We start from the raw sequence: 19788 nt of genomic DNA on the forward strand, positions 1-19788 counted from the left end.
GCTGTATTGGTAATAGTAGTAGCAGATGTAGTAATAGCAGTAATAGCAGAAGAAGTAGGAGTAATGGTAGCAGTAGCAGAACTAACTGTTATCGTTACAGCTGCTGTCGTTGTAGCTGAGAATAATAGCGATATTGCTATTATATATTCACTGTTATCATTTATACAACCACCAATAAAGGAAACCCAATGTAAGCAAGAAACAAGGCAAACAGGGACAAGGAGGAGGGTCTCGTCTCTATTGCACCTGATACAGTACGCAATCTTGAGTGTCATCAGCACCATCACCAACTTTAATGGCAAACGTCCACCGTGGTGAAGGGAAGCGCACCGTCATAGTAAACAATTAGGGATTTAAAGGGCCCGGGAATGGAGGCAGGGGAAAGGACGTCACTGCGAGAAGGATGAGTGAAGATATTATACCCAAAGGAAAGGAGAGGCTTAGATTGGTGATAATGGAAGAAGAAGAAGTAGAAGAAGAAAAGAAGAAGGAGGAGAAGAAGGAGAAGAAGTAGTCCTACAAGCAACAACAAAACGCCACCACTACCTCCACATACCACCACCAGCACACACCCAGCAAGGTACAATATATAATCGTACCTAGGACACGGCCACGATCATACACGTGTACCCCTCTCAAGCAATCATGCACGCCTGCTGACTGACTGTGTGTGTGTGTGTGTGTGTGTGTGTGTGTGTGTGTGTGTGTGTGTGTGTGTGTCGGAGGAGGAGGAGGAGGAGGAGGAAACGATTGAACGACGGGTATACGAAATGAAAATAAACAAGTAGATAGAGAGATAGATAGATAACCTTGTACTTTTTCATGCTCAAGATTTATGCGAAGTTATTATCACCACCACCCTTAATGCTACTGCTATCATCACAGTTAACGCTACTAATCTTACCAATCTATTACTAATATTACCTCTATAATCACCTGCCATCACTACCTATACATAGCCACTATACCCACCACCACGGCTCCTCATTCCCAGCACCACCTTATGATAACAAATGAGCACAAGAAGGTATGGGAAGCTGCAAGACACCAGTAGACCCTCCTGTGGCAGTCCCAGTTAAAAAATGAACCTATTTCTCTCCATCCATGATCCTTAGTCATACATTTATCTGATCTTTTAAAGTGTTCCCATTGACTCTGCACTGATGTCCTCATTGCTAAGTCTGCTTCAGTCATCCGTCTCGTTTGTCCTTCCTCGCACATAAGACTAGAATACAAGATGTGGAAGAAGGAAGAAGGAAGAAGAGAGGAATGTGAAATAATAGAACAAGGACACGAGAAGGGACACATTAATGAAAATGATAAAAAAAGAATGCAAGAGGAACATAAGAAGAGCTGATAGAAGAAGAGAAGAATGAAAACGAAGTAGATTATACTTTTTAACCCCATTCTATTGCGCCTGAGCCCTCAGGAACAGGTAAAACACACCACACAATGCCGCCGTCAAGCTCCTATCGTCCCTCCCTCACACCTGTTCATACCTCACCCAGTCATCTTCCTATCATCTCTCTCTTTCTTCCTTTGTCTTTTCCCCACGACCACGCGCACTCAACACGGTTCCCTCTCTTCTCCCCACCATACGAGTATCTTCCTGTCTTACTCAAACTCCGATGTCCATATAGGTCTCTCTCTCTCTCTCTCTCTCTCTCTCTCTCTCTCTCTCTCTCTCTCTCTCTCTCTCTCTCTCTCTCTCTCTCTCTCTCTGTGTGTGTGTGTGTGTGTGTGTGTGTGTGTGTGTGTGTGTGTGTGTGAGAGTGTGTTTCTGGACCTTCTCACCCCCTGGCCCCTAAAACAGGTTCCTATAGGCTGGCTGGCCCTGGTCACGCCAGTGGAGCATCCACTGCTACTACTACTTTTACTACGAATGCTGCTGCTGATGCTGTTGTTGTTTTTTATGGTGCTATTACTACTACTACTACTTCTACTACTACTACTACTACTACTACTACTCATGCTGCTGTTGCTGTTGCTGTTGTTGCTGCTGCTGCTATTACTACTACTACTACTATTACTACTACTACTACTACTACTACTACTACTACTACTACTACTACTACTACTACTACTACTCATGCTGCTGTTGCTGTTGCTGTTGCAATTACTACTACTGCTACTACTACTGCTACTACTACTACTACTACTACTACTACTACTACTACTACTACGACTACTACTGCTACTACTACTGCTACTACTACTGTTACTACTTCTACTACTACGACTACTACTGCTACTACTACTGCTACTATTACTACTACTACTACTACTGCTACTACTCTACCACTACTACTACTACTGCGTACTACTACTACTACTACTACTACTACTACTACTACTACTACTACTACTACTACTACGTACTATTACTACTACATACTACTACTACCACTACCACTACTACTACTACTACTACTACTACTACTACTACTACTACTACTACTACTAGGTACTACTACTACTACTACTACTACTGCTAGTACTAGTGCTGCTACTACTACTACTAGTATTGTTACTGCAACTGCTACTACTACTATTACTACTACTACTATTATTATTATTAATGCACAACTACTACTACTACTACTACTACTGTTACAAGTACTAATAAGAATAATATCACACAGAAATATATATATATATATATATATATATATATATATATATATATATATATATATATATATATATATATATATATATATATATATATATATATATATATATATATATATATATATATATATATATATATATATATGGATGAATACAGATACAGTTTATCGGCTAGAGTGAAAAGGATTCATATAAAATTAGAAAACAAATGCGATGTATGAAGCACAAAATACATGAAGCGCATATTTAAACGCGTAAAACAAAACCGCAGACCACAAAGCCCAGTTCTAGACAAATTAAAACCATTCCAAAATACAGTAGTTAAATATACGAGCTAGTAACACACACACACACACACACACACACACACACACACACACACACACACACACACACACACACACACACACACACACAGGCATCCCATACTCTATCTTCCAACACCTGTACCGGGTGCGCGAGGCATCCAGTCCACGCACCTCTCCACTAACACCAGTCTCTCACCTTCCCTTAATCACACCCGCGCGTTACTGTCATGTACTTCAATTGATTAAGGTAACGATACTGAGAAGGAAGCGAGGGAGACAAAATAGAGAGAAAAAAATCACCCCTGAGTCTGGATAAATAATTGGGCCTAGGAACGCTTAGGAATGACTTGTGAAATGGGACAGAGGTCATTACTTAGACGCCAAGGAGAGAGAGAGAGAGAGAGAGAGAGAGAGAGAGAGAGAGAGAGAGAGAGAGAGAGAGAGAGAGAGAGAGAGAGAGAGAGAGAGATTGCCAGCTAATGGTCGGTCGTGCGAGCAAAAAATTAACCCTTGCGAGGCAGCCACTCACGCCAGCCTTAGTACAAACACTCCAGGACGCGGCGGGACTCACTGCCTGGCTGGTGGCGGGGAGGCTGCAAGGTGGTAGTGTATCCAGTGCACGGGCAGGGATTAGACAACGAGGGGATAATACGTAATGCATGTCGTATGATTCTTCTTGTACCGTGTAGTACATATTGATTCGGGATAAAAATAAATGTGGTGCCAAGAAGATTTGGATTCTCATAATAAGTAATTAAAATAAAACCACGTAGATGGTAAGGGTGCTTTTTACCCCATTACGTACTGGTATTAAATGCTTGTTAACCTATCACTAGAATCAGGAAAAAGCACATGAAAATGCTGATAATTTCCACAACAGCCTGTTAAATAGAGATAAATCGCTGGAATACTGAAGAATACTGGCTTGTAGGTGTGCGTGTGCGTCCAAAGACCGTGACTGACAAACGAAGAGAGAACACGCAGTCCTTACATGAATTTTTAAACACTGAGGGAGTACGCAGGAATTAAAGACAGCTAAGATGGTGCGCTGTTTAAGACTGTCAAGTAAGTGTGGGGGAAATAACAGTGGAGGAGGCAGTAGACACCTGCCGAAACGATAATTACTCCCAGTGAGGTCTAAAGCACTGTTCAGGGGGTGTTGTGAACTTATCATTAAACCCAGCTGTGACCTCACTGAACGTTTCCCTTTGTGTCTCACAACACAAGGGGGTAGTCACAGCCTACCCTCTAAAGACAACTCTCTCCCTCCACACAAAACTACAAGCACCTAATAACACACACACCCTTCACTCAAAAAATTTTAAAATCATGGCGACTCCTACACCAGCCTCGGAGTCCCCATCTGGGGAGGGGACCATAAATGTCCCCAGGTCGGACTGCCTTTCCGTCGACGACCCTAAGTGTCTTGACACCCCCCTCAACTTTTTCTTCATTAACTTCTGCAACATTCGCGGTCTAAGATCTAATTTTCAATCTGTAGAACACCACCTCTCCTCTTCTAAACCTCATCTTCTTTTCCTCACTGAAACTCAGGTGTCTGAGGCAACTGACAGTAGCCCCTTTTCTGTTCCCTTCTACTTTCTCTATCCTCATTTTCGATCCAAAGCTGGATGCTGCGTTTATGTGCGCAATGACTTAACCTGCTCTCGTGCCCACGCTCTTGAATCTTCCGAGTTTTCCACCATCTGGCTACGACTACAGAGTCATTCTCATACTAAATTTATCTGTGCTGTATACCTCTCTCCTAACTCCTCTGACTATAAGAAATTCTTTGACTACTTAACTTCCAAAGTGGAGCACATTCTGACCCTCTTCCCTTTTGCAGAGATCTCCATTCTTGGAGACTTCAATGTTCACCACCAGCTTTGGCTTTCCTCTCCCTTCACTGACCATCCTGGTGAACTAGCCTACAACTTTGCTATCCTCCATGACCTAGAGCAATTGGTGCAACACCCTACTCGTATTCCTGACCGTCTTGGAGATACTCCCAACATTCTTGACCTTTTCCTGACCTCTAATCCTTCTGCTTATGCTGTCACCCTTTCTTCTCCGTTGGGCTCCTCCGATCACAATCTCATATCTTTATCTTGTCCTATCACTCCAATCCCTCCTCAGGATCCCCCTAAGCGAAGGTGCCTCTGGCGTTTTGCCTCTGCTAGTTGGGGGGACCTGAGGAGGTATTTTGCTGATTTTCCTTGGAATGACTACTGCTTCCATGTGAGAGGCCCGTCTTTGTGTGCTAAGCGCATAACAGAGGTGATGGTGTCTGGCATGGAGGCGTACATTCCTCACTCTTTTCTCGTCCTAAACCTTCTAAACCTTGGTTTAAGACAGCTTGTTCTCGTGCTATACATGATAGAAAGGTGGCCCACAAAAGGTACTTAAGCCTTCCTTCACCAGAATCTCATGCACTTTATATTTCTGCCCGGAACCATGCCAAGTCTGTTCTCCAACTAGCCAAAAACTCCTTCATTAACAGAAAATGTCAAAACCTTTCAAGATCTAACTCCCCTCGTGATTTCTGGCATCTAGCCAAAAATATCTCCAATAACTTTGCTTCTTCTTCTTTCCTCCTCTATTTCAACCAGATGGCACCACTGCTATCACATCTATTTCTAAAGCTGAACTCTTTGCTCAAACCTTTGCTAAAAACTCTACCTTGGACGATTCTGGGCTTGTTCCTCCCTCTCCTCCACCCTCTGACTACTTCATGCCACGTATTAAAATTCTTCTATCGTAATGATGTTTTCCATGCCCTCGCTGGCCTAAACCCTCGGAAGGCTTATGGACCTGATGGGGTCCCTCCTATTGTTCTCCGAAACTGTGCCTCCGTGCTTGCACCTTGCCTAGTCAAACTCTTTCAGCTCTGTCTGTCAACATCTACCTTTCCTTCTTGCTGGAAGTTTGTCTACATTCAACCTGTTCCTAAAAGGGTGACCGCTCTAATCCCTGAAACTACCGTCCTATTGCTTTAATTTCCTGCTTATCTAAAGTTTTTGAATCTATCCTCAACAGGATGATTCTTAAACATCTATCACTTCACAACCTTCTATCTGATCGCCAGTATGGGTTCCGTCAAGGCCGCTCTACTGGTGATCTTCTGGCTTTCCTTACTGAGTCTTGGTCATCCTCTTTTAGAGATTTTGGTGAAACTTTTGCTGTTGCCTTGGACATATCAAAGCCTTTGATAGAGTTTTGATTTCAAAACTACCCTCCTACGTTTTCTATCCTTCTCTCTGTAACTTCATCTCAAGTTTCCTTTCTGACCGTTCTATTGCTGCTGTGGGAGACGGTCACTGTTCTTCTCCTAAATCTATTAACAGTGGTGTTCCTCAGGGTTCTGTCCTGTCACCCACTCTCTTCTTATTATTCATTAATGATCTTCTAAACCAAACTTCTTGTCCTATCCACTCCTATGCTGATGATACCACCCTGCACTTTTCCACGTCTTTTCATAGACGTCCAACCCTTCAGGAGGTAAACATATCACGCAGGGAAGCCACAGAACGCCTGACTTCTGATCTTTCTAAAATTTCTGATTGGGGCAGAGCAAACTTGGTATTGTTCAATGCCTCAAAAACTCAATTCCTCCATCTATCAACTCGACACAATCTTCCAGACAACTATCCCCTCTTCTTCAATGACACTCAACTGTCCCCCTCTCTTCTACACTGAACATCCTCAGTCTGTCCTTTACTTATAATCTGAACTGGAAACTTCACATCTCATCTCTAGCTAAAACAGCTTCTATGAAGTTAGGTGTTCTGAGACGTCTCCGCCAGTTTCTCTCACCCCCCCAGCTGCTAACTCTGTACAAGGGCCTTATCCGTCCATGTATGGAGTATGCTTCACATGTCTGGGGGGTTCCACTCATACTGCTGTTTTAGACAGGGTGGAATCAAAAGCTTTTCGTCTCATCAACTCCTCTCCTCTAACTGACTGTCTTCAGCCCCTCTCTCACCGCTGCAATGTTGCATATCTAGCTGTCTTCTACCGCTATTTTCATGCCAACTGCTCTTCTGATCTTGCTAACTGCATGCCTCCTCTCCTTCCGCGGCCTCGCTGCACAAGACTTTCTTCTTTCTCTCACCCCTATTCTGTCCACCTCTCTAACGCAAGAGTTAACCAGTATTCTCAATCATTCATCCTTTTCTCTGGTAAACTCTGGAACTCCTTGCCTGCTTCTGTATTTCCACCTTCTTATGACTTGAATTCCTTCAAGAGGGAGGTTTCAAGACACTTATCCACCAATTTTTGACCACTGCTTTGACCCTTTTAAGGGACTGGCATTCCAGTGGGCATTTTTTTTTATTAGATTTTTGTTGCCCTTGGCCAGTATCCTTCCTACATAAAAAAAAAAAAACAGCAAAAAAAAAAAAAATCTTCCTATACATTGTAGAAACCAGATCATAGTATAAACAAGCGATTAACATAGAACTATGAATAGAACCTATAACCACACACACACACACACACACACACACACACACAAACACACACACACACACACACACACCCACACACACACCAAATAAAAAAAAAAAAAAGAATACAAGAACACACTGAGAACAATGCCCACTAATTTCCTTACTCATCATTATTTTCCGCCCTCTGATGTATAATCTAGAAGCAACTTTAGTACCTGACCTTGGAACAGAGAGAGAGAGAGAGAGAGAGAGAGAGAGAGAGAGAGAGAGAGAGAGAGAGAGAGAGAGAGAGAGAGAGAGAGAGAGAGAGAGAGAGAGAGAGAGAAAGCGAGCGGCCTGTATTCAGAAACGTTTTGCCCTCTCACCACAACTTTTCTAAGAAATCACAGATATTAGACAGTTTCTCCCTCTAATAATGTAAAAATATTGTCAATCTGTCACTAGAAACCGTAAAAAAAAAGAAGAAAAAGAAAAAAGAAAATTCCGTGTAGCTTCAAGTAGTCTTTTGAAAATAATGGAGGTGGAGGAAGAAGTGTTTCAGAATAATGACAGACGGAGACAGCAGAGAAGAGAAAGGGGAGGTGGGTTGCCTTCTCCCCAGTGAGCGTTAGGGTTGCCTCGCGTTCCCCTCCTCAATGATGGGAAGATTGGAAGACGAGCACAATAAAAAAAAATCACTACACTTCCCGCACTTCCCGCCAAGGGCCAAGGTGGGCAGCCGGGTTGTGGGTGGCGGCCTCCTCCACGCCTCCTCGCTAATCCAATCACAGGTGACTCTAAAACTCCAGGTGGAATTTAATTTAGGTTTCTTAAGGATAAATGGGCTTTTTTTTTCTGTCTTCTTTGGCTTTTTTTTTTTGTCTGTTTCTGTCTAGGTTTGTTTGTCTGTCTGTCTGTGTACTTCTCTCTCTCTCTCTCTCTCTCTCTCTCTCTCTCTCTCTCTCTCTCTCTCTCTCTCTCTCTCTCTCTCTCTCTCTGCTAAAAACAATAAGTGATAATATCAATTCTTACTACGCATAATGTTAAAAACAAAAGACTCTTAAATCATCTTATCTCTAGAACCTTGGAAATTATCTTTAAGAGAATATGTATTTCTTCCTGACTATTTTACACGTACTTGGGCGAGAGGAACATATTATAATGTATATTTTTTAGTACTTTATTCTTTTATCACTTTTACCCTTTTTAGCCACAACGACAAGACGAATGCCCATCCTGCCCTTGAGAAGCTGCCCCGTGTGTCAGCAAGTCTGGAAATAATAGTGTAATCGTTCCATCGCGTCTTGCTCGAGTGAAAAAAAAAAAAAACTTGCAGACTTTTATTTTCAGAGTTGCAGAGTTTATCATGAGATCGGCGTCTGATGCGTATCCGGTGGTCAGGTGCCCCTTTGTTCACGCACAGGTGCCCGAGGGAGTGAAGTCATATTTTACAAAGAAGTAGCTGGCTTTTAGTTTAACTCTTTTACTTATATACGGGACAGTTATCACCACTATATGCTATGTATGAAATCTTTATAAGCATCTGCAAGAAAATTATTGGTGAAAAGGAACAGATTTTGCAATTTCAACCCAGTTTAAAGATTGGATGTGGCTGTATAACGAGTAAAGATGTCAGAATGGTTGGTAATTAGGGAAAAACATACCAGGTGGCAGTATATGGATTAACCTATCGTATTCTCAGTTCTTCTTGGTCTTCGTGGAGCTCTTGAACCTTTTAGCTGAGACAATTACCAGTTTTCATACAATATTAGTATCAAGTTATCCCCTCCAACTATCACATTCCACATTTCTTAGTCTTCGGGGGCTGTTAACAATATCAGTACCGGAGACAGCTTTTACACTATGGTTCTAAGTTTTTCTCTCTCCAAACGTAGGAGAAATAAAGGTCTGCTTCATCCTTTGTGTTCTCACCACTACAGTCCACTCATACAAAGCTGTGTCATTAGTCCATACGTTGATTTCTATTGGACCTCTACACATGAGGTTCACAGTGCGTCTCCCAAGTCTTGCTGCATGTAGTGGCTTCTCTCGCTAAACTGGTGATAGTATTAGTCGGAGAAATTGAATGCGGTAATGGTTTAATGTGGCATGAAGCAAGAACAGTACTCAAAAGGAGAAGAGTGGTAATAATAATAATAATAAGACTAATAAAAATAATAAGAATAATAATACGAAAAAAAGAAGAAACGGAAGAGAAAAAGGGTGAAGAATGGTAGCAAACAGATGTAACTGTAATTATACCAAATAATAGATAAAGAAAGAAAGTAGTAACAATAACAATGACATTTTAAAACCTGAAATAATAATAACAACAACAACAGCAACAATCACAAGAACAGAAAAGAAGAAAAAACATAACGAGCAGGACTAAAAAAAGGACAAAAAATGAAAGATGATAAAAGGACACTGGACACCATACAAAAAAGTAGAGAGAGAGAGAGAGAGAGAGAGAGAGAGAGAGAGAGAGAGAGAGAGAGAGAGAGAGAGAGAGAGAGAGAGAGAGAGAAGATACTGCAATATCCTAAACTATTTATAACACTCACCACGCCACATGAGGGGCGGCCACACAGCACCGGTGGAGGGAGGGAGTGACTACCTCGCCGAGTCCAGAATTCCGGGGGTGCTACAGCTGGCGGCCTCGCCCCGTCACCCCTGCCAAGGAGATGACATGTTACTTTAGAGCGAGTTGAGTTAGTCCTCCTCCTCCTCCTCCTCCTTCAACTCCCCTTTTTCTTCTACTCCTTCGCCTCTTCAGATTCCTCATTCCTCATCCTCTTCCTTCTTCTCCATTAATTTTTTTTTTCGTCCTCTTCCCTCTCCTTTTTCTACTTATTCCTTGGCGTTCTTCTTCTTTTCAGTCTCCTACTCGTTCATTATTTATTTATTTTCCCCCACCTCCTTCTTCTTTTTCTGCTTATTCCTTACTGTTCTTCTTTTCCTTCGCCTCTTTCGGCTTCTCAGCTCCTTATTTCTCTTTGTCCATCTCCTCCTCCTCCTCCTCCTCCTCCTCCTCCTCCTCTTCTTCACTTTCCTTCTCGACAACTACTTATTCCTTCTCTTCCTTCTCTTCCTCCACAGCTAACTTCCTGTCGTCCTTCTCCTCCTTTTTTGTCCTCTTCCTCCTCAACCACTCCTCTCCATTTTCCTCTGTAAACTTTTTTTCTCGTCTTTGTTCTTCTCTTCCTGCTTGTCCGTTTACTTCTCCTCCTCCTTCTCCTTTTCTTCTTCTTCATCATTCTCTTCCTCCATCTCCTCCTATTCCTTTCCCCTTCTTCATCTTCCTTATCTATTTAATCTTCCACTTTTCTTCTTCCCCTTTTTCTCCTCCCATTCTTCTTACTTTCCTTTGGTGCCTATCTTTTCTCTCCTCCCTTCTCCTTTCTCCCCAATTAAGTATTCCATTTTTATCCTCTTAGCTCCTTTTTCCCCAATATTTCTTCTCTTTCCTCAAAAATTTTCACCTCCTCATTCTCCTCGTTTATCCCTTACTCTCTTCTTCTCCTTTCTCCCTCCTCCTCATCCTAACTACATCCTGCTCCTCCTCTTGCTCTTAACTACATCCTTTTCCTCTCCCTCCTCTTCCTTATCCCCTTTCTCCTCCTCCTCATCCTGCCATTAACAACCAGCCTACAACACGGAACTACCCACAATTAAGGAGACGAGAGGCAGGTTCCCCCCAACAGCAGCACAGCAGGCACCCTCCGCGCAGTGTGTGTACAGGTCGTGCCACCACGTAAATCCCACTGATGTATCCGGGTGGGGTTTCGAAAATGCACAAACACACGGAAACAGCGACTAATCACGTGGAATTCCCCCTTCCCCAATTCCTCTGCCGAAACAATGACGTCTGAGTCCACTGCCTATATCAGGTGAGGGTATGTTTCTGCTGTTTGACTTTTTGATTTTCTTTCTTTTTTTTTTTTTTTTATGGTCTGGGAAGAGTGTGTGGAGAGACGAATTGTGTTTCAGTAATTTTTTTTTCTTCCAAGTTTGTATTCTGTGGCAGGATTGATGTAAAGGGGTTCTGTTCTGTTGTGACATATCTTACTCTTATCATTTCTATTATTTTTTTTTTCTGGTCAGAGAAGTGTGTGTACAGATGAGTGGTTAAAATTGTGAGGGGATATAAATTGTCTAGCAGTATTTATTTATTTATTTTTTCTGTTAAATGTTGCGTGCTTTGTCATAGATTGTTATAAAAGGATTCTGTTCAGTTGTATTGTGGATTTTAAAATTTCACATTCCTTTTGCTTGTCAGAATGTGTGTGGACAGATGAATGGGGAATATAAATTGTCTACCAGTAATTTCTCTCGCTAAATGTTGCGTGCTGTGTCAGAGGTTGCCATACAGAAATCTTGCTTTGTTGTAATGTAACTTTATTTAAAATTTTCACTTTATTCTTATCAGATGAGTGTGTGGACAGATGAATGATTAAAACCGTGGTAATATAAATCATCTAACACTAATTTCTTTGATGAATGTTGTGTGCTGCGTCAGGATTGGTTACAAAGGTATTTCATTCTTCTGCAGCTTTTCTTTGTTTCTTTTTATTTCGTTCTTGTCAGAGAAGTGTGTGAATAGGTGCATAAATAGTGAGGGATATAACGCTAATTTTGCTTACTAAATCTTGCTGTGTCATGGAGTCTGCTCTGTTGTAATATATTTTTTTCTTTTCTTTTTTTTTTGTTCTTTTCTTTTGTTCTTGTCAGAGAAGTGTATGGACAGATGAATCATTAAAAAGAGTGAGGATATTAATAATCTAATGCTTCATTTTTTTTTTTGTTGAACGTTGTATGCTATGCCAGGGATTGCTATGAAAGGACTCTGTTCTGCAGCGAGGAGGTAAAGAAAACCAACATTTGTATGTTTTATCGAATTGTTCACCAAAAAAAAAAAAAAAAAAGAAAGAAAAAAATGAATGTTTACATATGCATTGTTAGCAAATCAAAGTGGAACATGTAAAAACAAGACAAAGAACAAAGGATACTTGTATAATATAATGTATTGTTCACGATGATGAAAAAAAAAAGTTTATATCTATAGTGCTACCAAATCAAAGACTAACATGTAATACTGAAGCAAAGAAGAATAAAATAAAAAAACAAAATAACTAAAGAGAGAAACGTAAATACCCACACTAATCTATTTCTCATATTCTGTTTTACATTATTACTTGTTTTCTGTTGGTTTAAAGAGTTCTTCCATATACACTCCTCTCTTTCCTGCTAAGACTGGCAATTACTACGGAGTGATCAACAGTGACGGGAGAGAAAATTAACAGTCTGTGGATTAAATGCATTCATATTTCAAACAGCTTCGGTGACCTATGTCCTTTGATATTCTCTCTCTCTCTCTCTCTCTCTCTCTCTCTCTCTCTCTCTCTCTCTCTCTCTCTCTCTCTCTCTCTCGTGGTATGCAATTAGGGTTTACCCAGCCTTAAGCATCAACTAGGGCTTTCCAGACTCTCACTCGCACTCTCACCTGCATCTCTCTCTCTCTCTCTCTCTCTCTCTCTCTCTCTCTCTCTCTCTCTCTCTCTCTCTCTCTCTCTCTCTCTCTCTCTCTCTCTCTCTCTCTCTCTCTCTCTCTCTCTCACATAATAACTTAAAGACACAGCTATTCTCAATTTTTAATACAATTATCTTCGTTTTCTTTCCTTTTATTCTTTCTTCTCTCCTCCTCCTCCTCCTCCTCCTCCTCCTCTATTTCTTCTTGATTACTCTGAGTCTGTTTCTCGCTTTTTTCTCGTCCTTTTTTTTTTCTTTTAATCTCTCTCCCTTTCTCTCATTCCTTCTCCAATGCCTCTCCTTTCCTCCTCCGTCATCCTCTCCTTCCCTGAAGCGTTTCCTTTGATTGCAACATGAAGGACACTCTAGGACACACACACACACACACACACACACACACACACACACACACACACGTAGAAATGGAATGTATACTTAACACTTCCCCAAACTCTCCCCCGTCTCTCTCTCTCTCTCTCTCTCTCTCTCTCTCTCTCTCTCTCTCTCTCTCTCTCTCTCTCTCTCTCTAATCTGATGGAGAGAAAACTAGATTAATTATATATTTCTTTTCTTCATCTAAGCTCCGAGCGAAGAAACCTGCCTCCTCCTCCTCCTCCTCCTCCTCCTCCTCCTCCTCTCCTTCTCTTCGTCTCCCTCCTCTCCTCCCTCCTCGTCCTCCTCCTCCTCTTCTTGCTCGTCCTTGTCATCCTCCTCCTCCTCCTCCTCTACCTCCTCCTCCTCATCCTCCAATCTTCCTTCTTATCTTTCGATTCACTTTCATTGATCTTTCAATGAATAATGATAATAATGTTTAACTCTTTTCATTTCATCCGCCGTCCAAGCGTAATTTTTCTTTATCGGTTCTCTTCGCTTTTTTTTTATCCTCTCATCATGTTTTTGTCCACTGATTTTTCTTTGTATCGCGTTTTTTGTTCATTTTTTTGTTTCGTTTTTTTACTGCTCGAGGGAAAGAAAAAAACGAGGTATTGCGCTAATCTTACTAAAATTATAGGTTTTAAAAGATTTATCATGAGGCCCTCTTCCCTCCCCCTACCCTCCGCCTCTCTCTCTCTCTCTCTCTCTCTCTCTCTCTCTCTCTCTCTCTCTCTCTCTCTCTCTCTCTCTCTCTCTCTCTAAACAATAAATCATTTTCCCTCTTGCCCTCCGTCTTTATACTGTATATGGTCATCGAGTATGGACGGGCACTAAAGTCGCAGCAGCAGCAGCAGCAGCAACAGTAATAGTAGTAGTAGTAGTAGTAGTAGTAGTAGTAGTAGTAGTAGTAGCAGCAGCAGCAGCAGCATCATAGTCATCATCACCAATAGCAACAGCAGCGGTAGTAGTAGTTAATAGTGACAGGAGCAGTAGTCATACACACACACACACACACACACACACACACACACACACACACACACACACACACACACACACACACACACACACACACACACACACACACACACACACACACACACACACACACAAGCACTACCTCCCCACCTTCACTTTTACCTACACACAAACCACTACGATAATTCATCACCTGACCTACGACCTACAAAGCTTGCGTCCCGGAGAGAGAGAGAGAGAGAGAGAGAGAGAGAGAGAGAGAGAGAGAGAGAGAGAGAGAGAGAGAGAGAGAGAGAGAGAGAGAGAGAGAGAGAGAGAGAGAGAGAGAGAGAGAGAGAGAGAGAGAGAGAGGGAGACTTCATAACTTTTTTAATACTGTACACGGCAGAAACAGTACAAACCTTTCCCATCAGTACGTATCACAACAAAAGAAGGCGAGTCAGGAAATCAAGCTAATACAACAGCAGAAAACATGCACCGTTGTCTTCTATATATAGGTGGTGGCGAGATATACAAGGTGTAGCGGTGTTAGTGGTATGCAATGCGCCGTCCGCTACTTTGTTCTTCCGCGGCCTACCTACCATCTACTTCCTCCGACCTCATCTCCTCACACACGCCGCCCGTTCAGAGATCTCTCTCTCATGAGCGTGTCTGACGGAACGGAAACATACCTCGCCCCCTGTGCAACGTTAATGAGGGATCTGAGTGGTTACGCGGCTCCTGGTGGCGAGATTGTTGTTGCTCTTGTTGTTGATAGTGATACTGCAATGACGATTAGTAATGCCACTATTGCCAATATTAGTACTCCAGCTGCTTCTCTTGTTTCTCCTCCTTCTCCTCTTCCTTCTCTTCTTACCACCACTGCTACTGTTATTAATATTGTTGCTATGCATGTTTAGAGTAATATTAAATCTACAGCTACTTCTATAACTACTGCCACTATTAACATTATGATCACCGCCTTCATCCCCACCACCAATACTGCAACTGATACTACTACTACTACTACTACTACTACTACTACTACTACTACTACTACTACTGTTGCCACCTTCACTATCACCACCATCACTGCCTATACTCTTTCGCAATAGTCTAGCAGCGTTCCATGCTAAAATAGCCGCACGGTGCTAAAACATACCAATAATTCTCAGTAAGCTATGTTCATTCACCTGTGACTTGACAAAGACATGGAGAGGCCTTCTTAAATGCCAATTAGTCTGGTACTTTTACTGCGCCATCTTTGGTGTTATTGTTAGTGTTGTCATTGATGCTAGTGTTGCTGCTGCTGTTGTTATTATTTTTATCATTATTATTATTATCATTATTATTACTACTACTACTACTACTACTACTAGTGTTGTTGTTGTTGTTGTTGTTTTTGTTATCATTATCAAAGTAGTTGTGGTAGTGACTGTAGAAGCAATATAGTAGCAATAGCAGTAGCAGTGATAATGATAGTAGTAGTAGTAGTAGTAGTAGTAGTAGTAGTAGTAGTAGTAGTAGTAGTAGTAGAGAAAAGATAACGTATGAAATCTATAAAGCAATATCTCTCTCTCTCTCTCTCTCTCTCTATTGAAACACATTTTAGTAACTGCAGCGTCAATTATACCCACCATTCTCTCTCTCTCTCTCTCTCTCTCTCTCTCTCTCTCTCTCTCTCTCTCTCTCTCTCTCTCTCTCTCTCTCTCTCTCACACACACACACACACACACACACACACACACACACACACACACACACAAACATATACACACCCTTCATTCTGCTCTAAAAGGTGCATATGAAAGTCAAATCAGTCCTCTAATAATTTATACGGCACTTTTTTTTTATGATAATTTCAAACACTGCTATAAATCAAAGCTAAAGAGAGAGAGAGAGAGAGAGAGAGAGAGAGAGAGAGAGAGAGAGAGAGAGAGAGAGTAGAGGTAGCAATGGTAGCAAGAGAGGAGGAATAGAGTGCTGTAAGTGTTTTTATTCTCCTCCCATAGAACCTGTCTCGGAGGGAAGGGAGTGGAGGAGGAGGAGGAGGAGGAGGAGGAGGAGGAGGAGGAGGAGGAGGAGGAGGAGGAGGAGGCCTGCGAAAAGGAATACCAACGACCCGGCCAACCACCCCGCCAGCCAACCAGCCAGTTCGCTTCCCCGGGGCAGTGCAGGGGACACCGCCCTTAACCTCTACGCGAACCCTGGCACACCATCTACCCCTCTACATCACCCCCAGGCTCCTCGCTCTTGTCCGCCCCCTCTCTCCTGTGCTCGTAAAGGTTTCGCTGTTCTATCCCCACTACTTTCAACAGGCTCTTATGTGTGTTATTGGGGCGTTGCAGTGTGTTTTTAGGATTCCAGTGGTAGTTTAATGAAGATTCTATGGTATTAGTAAGAGAGACCTGCATGAGAACCCGTGTAATTGTGTCTGTGGTCCTTGAAGTAGAGTTGTTGTGATAGAACAGAATTTACGAATAAGGGGTTACTGCCACAGACCAGTTGCTATCCTCCTTGTGTTCTCCATCTCTTAAGTCTTGTATAATTACTCGCCTCTCCTCTCGCCCTCCCTACAACACACCAGCTGCACCCGCTCTCTTGTTCATGCCCTCCATGCTTTCACTCACGCCCATATATATACTCTTCGAACAAACAGTTTATCTCTCCTGGTTCACTCTCCACTCTATGGCCTGAGTTTCGTAAAGCACCACCACCACCACCACCACCACCACCACACCCCTGTTTTCTTCCTCCACCACCGGCTTCACCATTTGTCTTATCTTCTATCTCCGCTTTATGACTGCTTTCAAAAGGAGGGATGGGAACTCGTAACCTTAACGCTCTGCTTCACTAAATCTTCCCCCGGAGTGGCGGTTGCTGTCAAAAGGTTGCGAAATTGTTCAAAGGCTATCTCGAAGGTTAACTACGATGGATGTGCTCTTAGAAAATAACTGCTGGGATATCAACGTCTGTCTGTATAGAATGTTAGAGAAGGAAGGGAAAGTATTCAAGATCAATTCATATATAAACTTGCTAGATGATAAAAACATTTGTCAGTCGGAAACACAGTTATAACAAGATTAATAACAATAACTCATCTGTTTACGATTAGACAGTCAGAAAATAATTTTAGCACCTATCTATTTACGATTAGGCAGTGAAAAAAACAATTATAACAACAACAACAGTGATAATAACAATACATCTATTTACGATTAGGCAGTCAGAAAAAAAAAAGAAAGAAAGCAATCACAACAACAAAGACAATAACAATAATCTATCTATTAACACAGTGTACAGTAAACGAAGACAAAGCTACATGCATATATTAACATTCACAGCCACAATCATTTCCTCACTGCCTACAGCGTACAATGGTCAGAGATAGAAGAAGAAAAAAAAAAACTAAGCACATAAGGAATAAAAAAAAAAAAAGAAAAGAAAAAATACACTTATCGCTCCTCTCATCCCCAAGAAGGCTAGGACAAAAAAAAAAAAAAAAAAAAAAGACTTGTGTGCAAATGCTGGAGACAATTGAAAGAAAGAGAGGAAAATAGCGTGAGTGTTTATCAGTGGTCCAATCCTGCCCAGGTAACAAGACTAACGAGCACAGGAACATGAATGCATAATGTGCCAAAGTTTCTTTCTTCCTTGCCTAAATTCTCTCTCTCTCTCTCTCTCTCTCTCTCTCTCTCTCTCTCTCTCTCTCTCTCTCTCTCTCTCTCTCTCAGACTTAGGTATAAGGATAATGAAGATAATGCGAATGATATTTATCTGAGAGAGAGAGAGAGAGAGAGAGAGAGAGAGAGAGAGAGAGAGAGAGAGAGAGAGAGAGAGAGAGAGAGAGAGAGAGAGAGAGAGAGAGAGAGAGAGAGAGAGTGTTAACGGCAGCCACGCCCCTGGTACCGAACATGTCCACACACCAAGTGATGCTGGCTGCCCACAGGTGGCGGGAAGCCCTCCCGTCCTCGCTAGTGTTCCACACACAGACACTCATAGACACAACTTCTTGTATATATACTTATTGTTTTTTTTTTAGTGTGAATTTCATATTTATACCTTATGTAATTATTGTATATGATGTTTTTTTTTTAATAGTTTTACATCCAACGTAAAACTTTAAGCCTTATTGTGGATATGTTTGAATAAAAATAAAATAAAATAAAATAATAATATGAAAAATCTAGTTTATCCTCTTAACGCCACTTATGACTCGCTCAATGTTCGAACTGGTAGATGGAACAGGACCGGGAAGCAAAACCACAAAATTCAGGCAGTATACGTGTGTGTGTGTGTGTGTGTGTGTGTGTGTGCGCAGGTTTAATAGGAACATACGTACAGTCGCCGTCATAAGTTGTGTCCTGCTTCGTCGCAATGATGAATCGTAACCAGCTCCGGTTCGAAGGTCTGAACAGCGGTGCGTCGTGAGGAGAGGAGTGCGAGGTGCCGGAGAGAAGAGAGGAGCCTGAGCTGGTTACGATTCATCATGACGACGATGCAGGACACAACTTATGACAGCGACTGTACATAATGGAAAGGGAAAAGGTCGTTGTCCATCTGCTTGCGCGGCGCGGCCACCACCAGGGAATGCAACACTCACTTCAAGCGTGTTCATCATAGACAAGCGGCTTTTGCATTATAAAAAAACAACAACTGGGAACTGCAGATCTCACTTACCACCAGATCTCACTTACTCACTGATAGCTAGGCAGCTTTACGTTTCACTGCGATACGAAACAATTAACAGTAAGAGAAGTAATGCATAAAGTATCTACCAGAAAGTAAGGGATTAAAAAGAATAGAGTTTGTAATTTCTGCCCAGTTTAAAGATTGAAGATGGCTATAGAACAAGTAAAAATGTCTCAGTGATTAATTATTAAGGAAAGATATACCAAATAGCAGTCAAAGGGTTTTAAGTCATCTCCCAGAACTACCAAAACACTGCGGCAGAAACCGTCAATATCTACAATAACAAGATGCTGAGTGTTATATTCCTTGGTGCTGATCGGGAGACGCACGGCAGACGCTTCCTTCCCCAATGCCTTTCCTGCCGCACCTACTTCATTCATCGGAGGGAAGCGGCACACACACCACCTTCATCCTCGGGCAAAACATGAAACGCTAAATACCTGTGTTTATCTCTTCACCTTTCATGCAAAGCACAGTGGTATTCCTTTCAGCCATGGCGGCAGGCGGTATATTTTAATTTCAGCGTTAAGTTGATGTAAATATACAGACGATGGCCCTCCACCTACTGAGACGACTCGTCACTTCAGAGAATAAGTGACCACACCGCTTCGTTCACTTTTCCTATCCACTACAGTATAACTATTTTTGTCAAGAAAGGCTTACATACGTGAAAAACAAGAAGCCGGTGAAGAGGAATTGCATCAAGGCAACAGAATGGAGTGGAATTTGATAAATGGGTGGGTGCATGGACCGTTTGCGGGAAGACGATTGTGTACAAATGGAGAATGGTGAACACAAGCAGAGGTGAGAGTGGAATGTGAGGAAGTGGAAAAGGAGATTGATAGAGAATTGCAGCCTTTGCAGTGCGC

The 19788-nt window shown here is 42.0% G+C and overlaps 1 long non-coding RNA gene across 1 annotated transcript in view; it reads right to left on the bottom strand.

Moving 5' to 3' along the window:
- The window catches only part of LOC135101124 (uncharacterized), a 126494-nt gene extending 116388 nt beyond the window's left edge, over positions 1–10106 (bottom strand). Inside the window, exon 1 of the long non-coding RNA XR_010269046.1 lies at positions 9931–10106. This is a non-coding gene — a long non-coding RNA (uncharacterized LOC135101124). The remainder of the gene's footprint in view (positions 1–9930) is intronic.
- Between the last annotated feature and the right edge of the window lie 9682 nt (positions 10107–19788).

The sequence above is a fragment of the Scylla paramamosain genome, chromosome 6 (genome assembly GCF_035594125.1).
Source record: "Scylla paramamosain isolate STU-SP2022 chromosome 6, ASM3559412v1, whole genome shotgun sequence".
Taxonomy (NCBI): domain Eukaryota; kingdom Metazoa; phylum Arthropoda; class Malacostraca; order Decapoda; family Portunidae; genus Scylla; species Scylla paramamosain.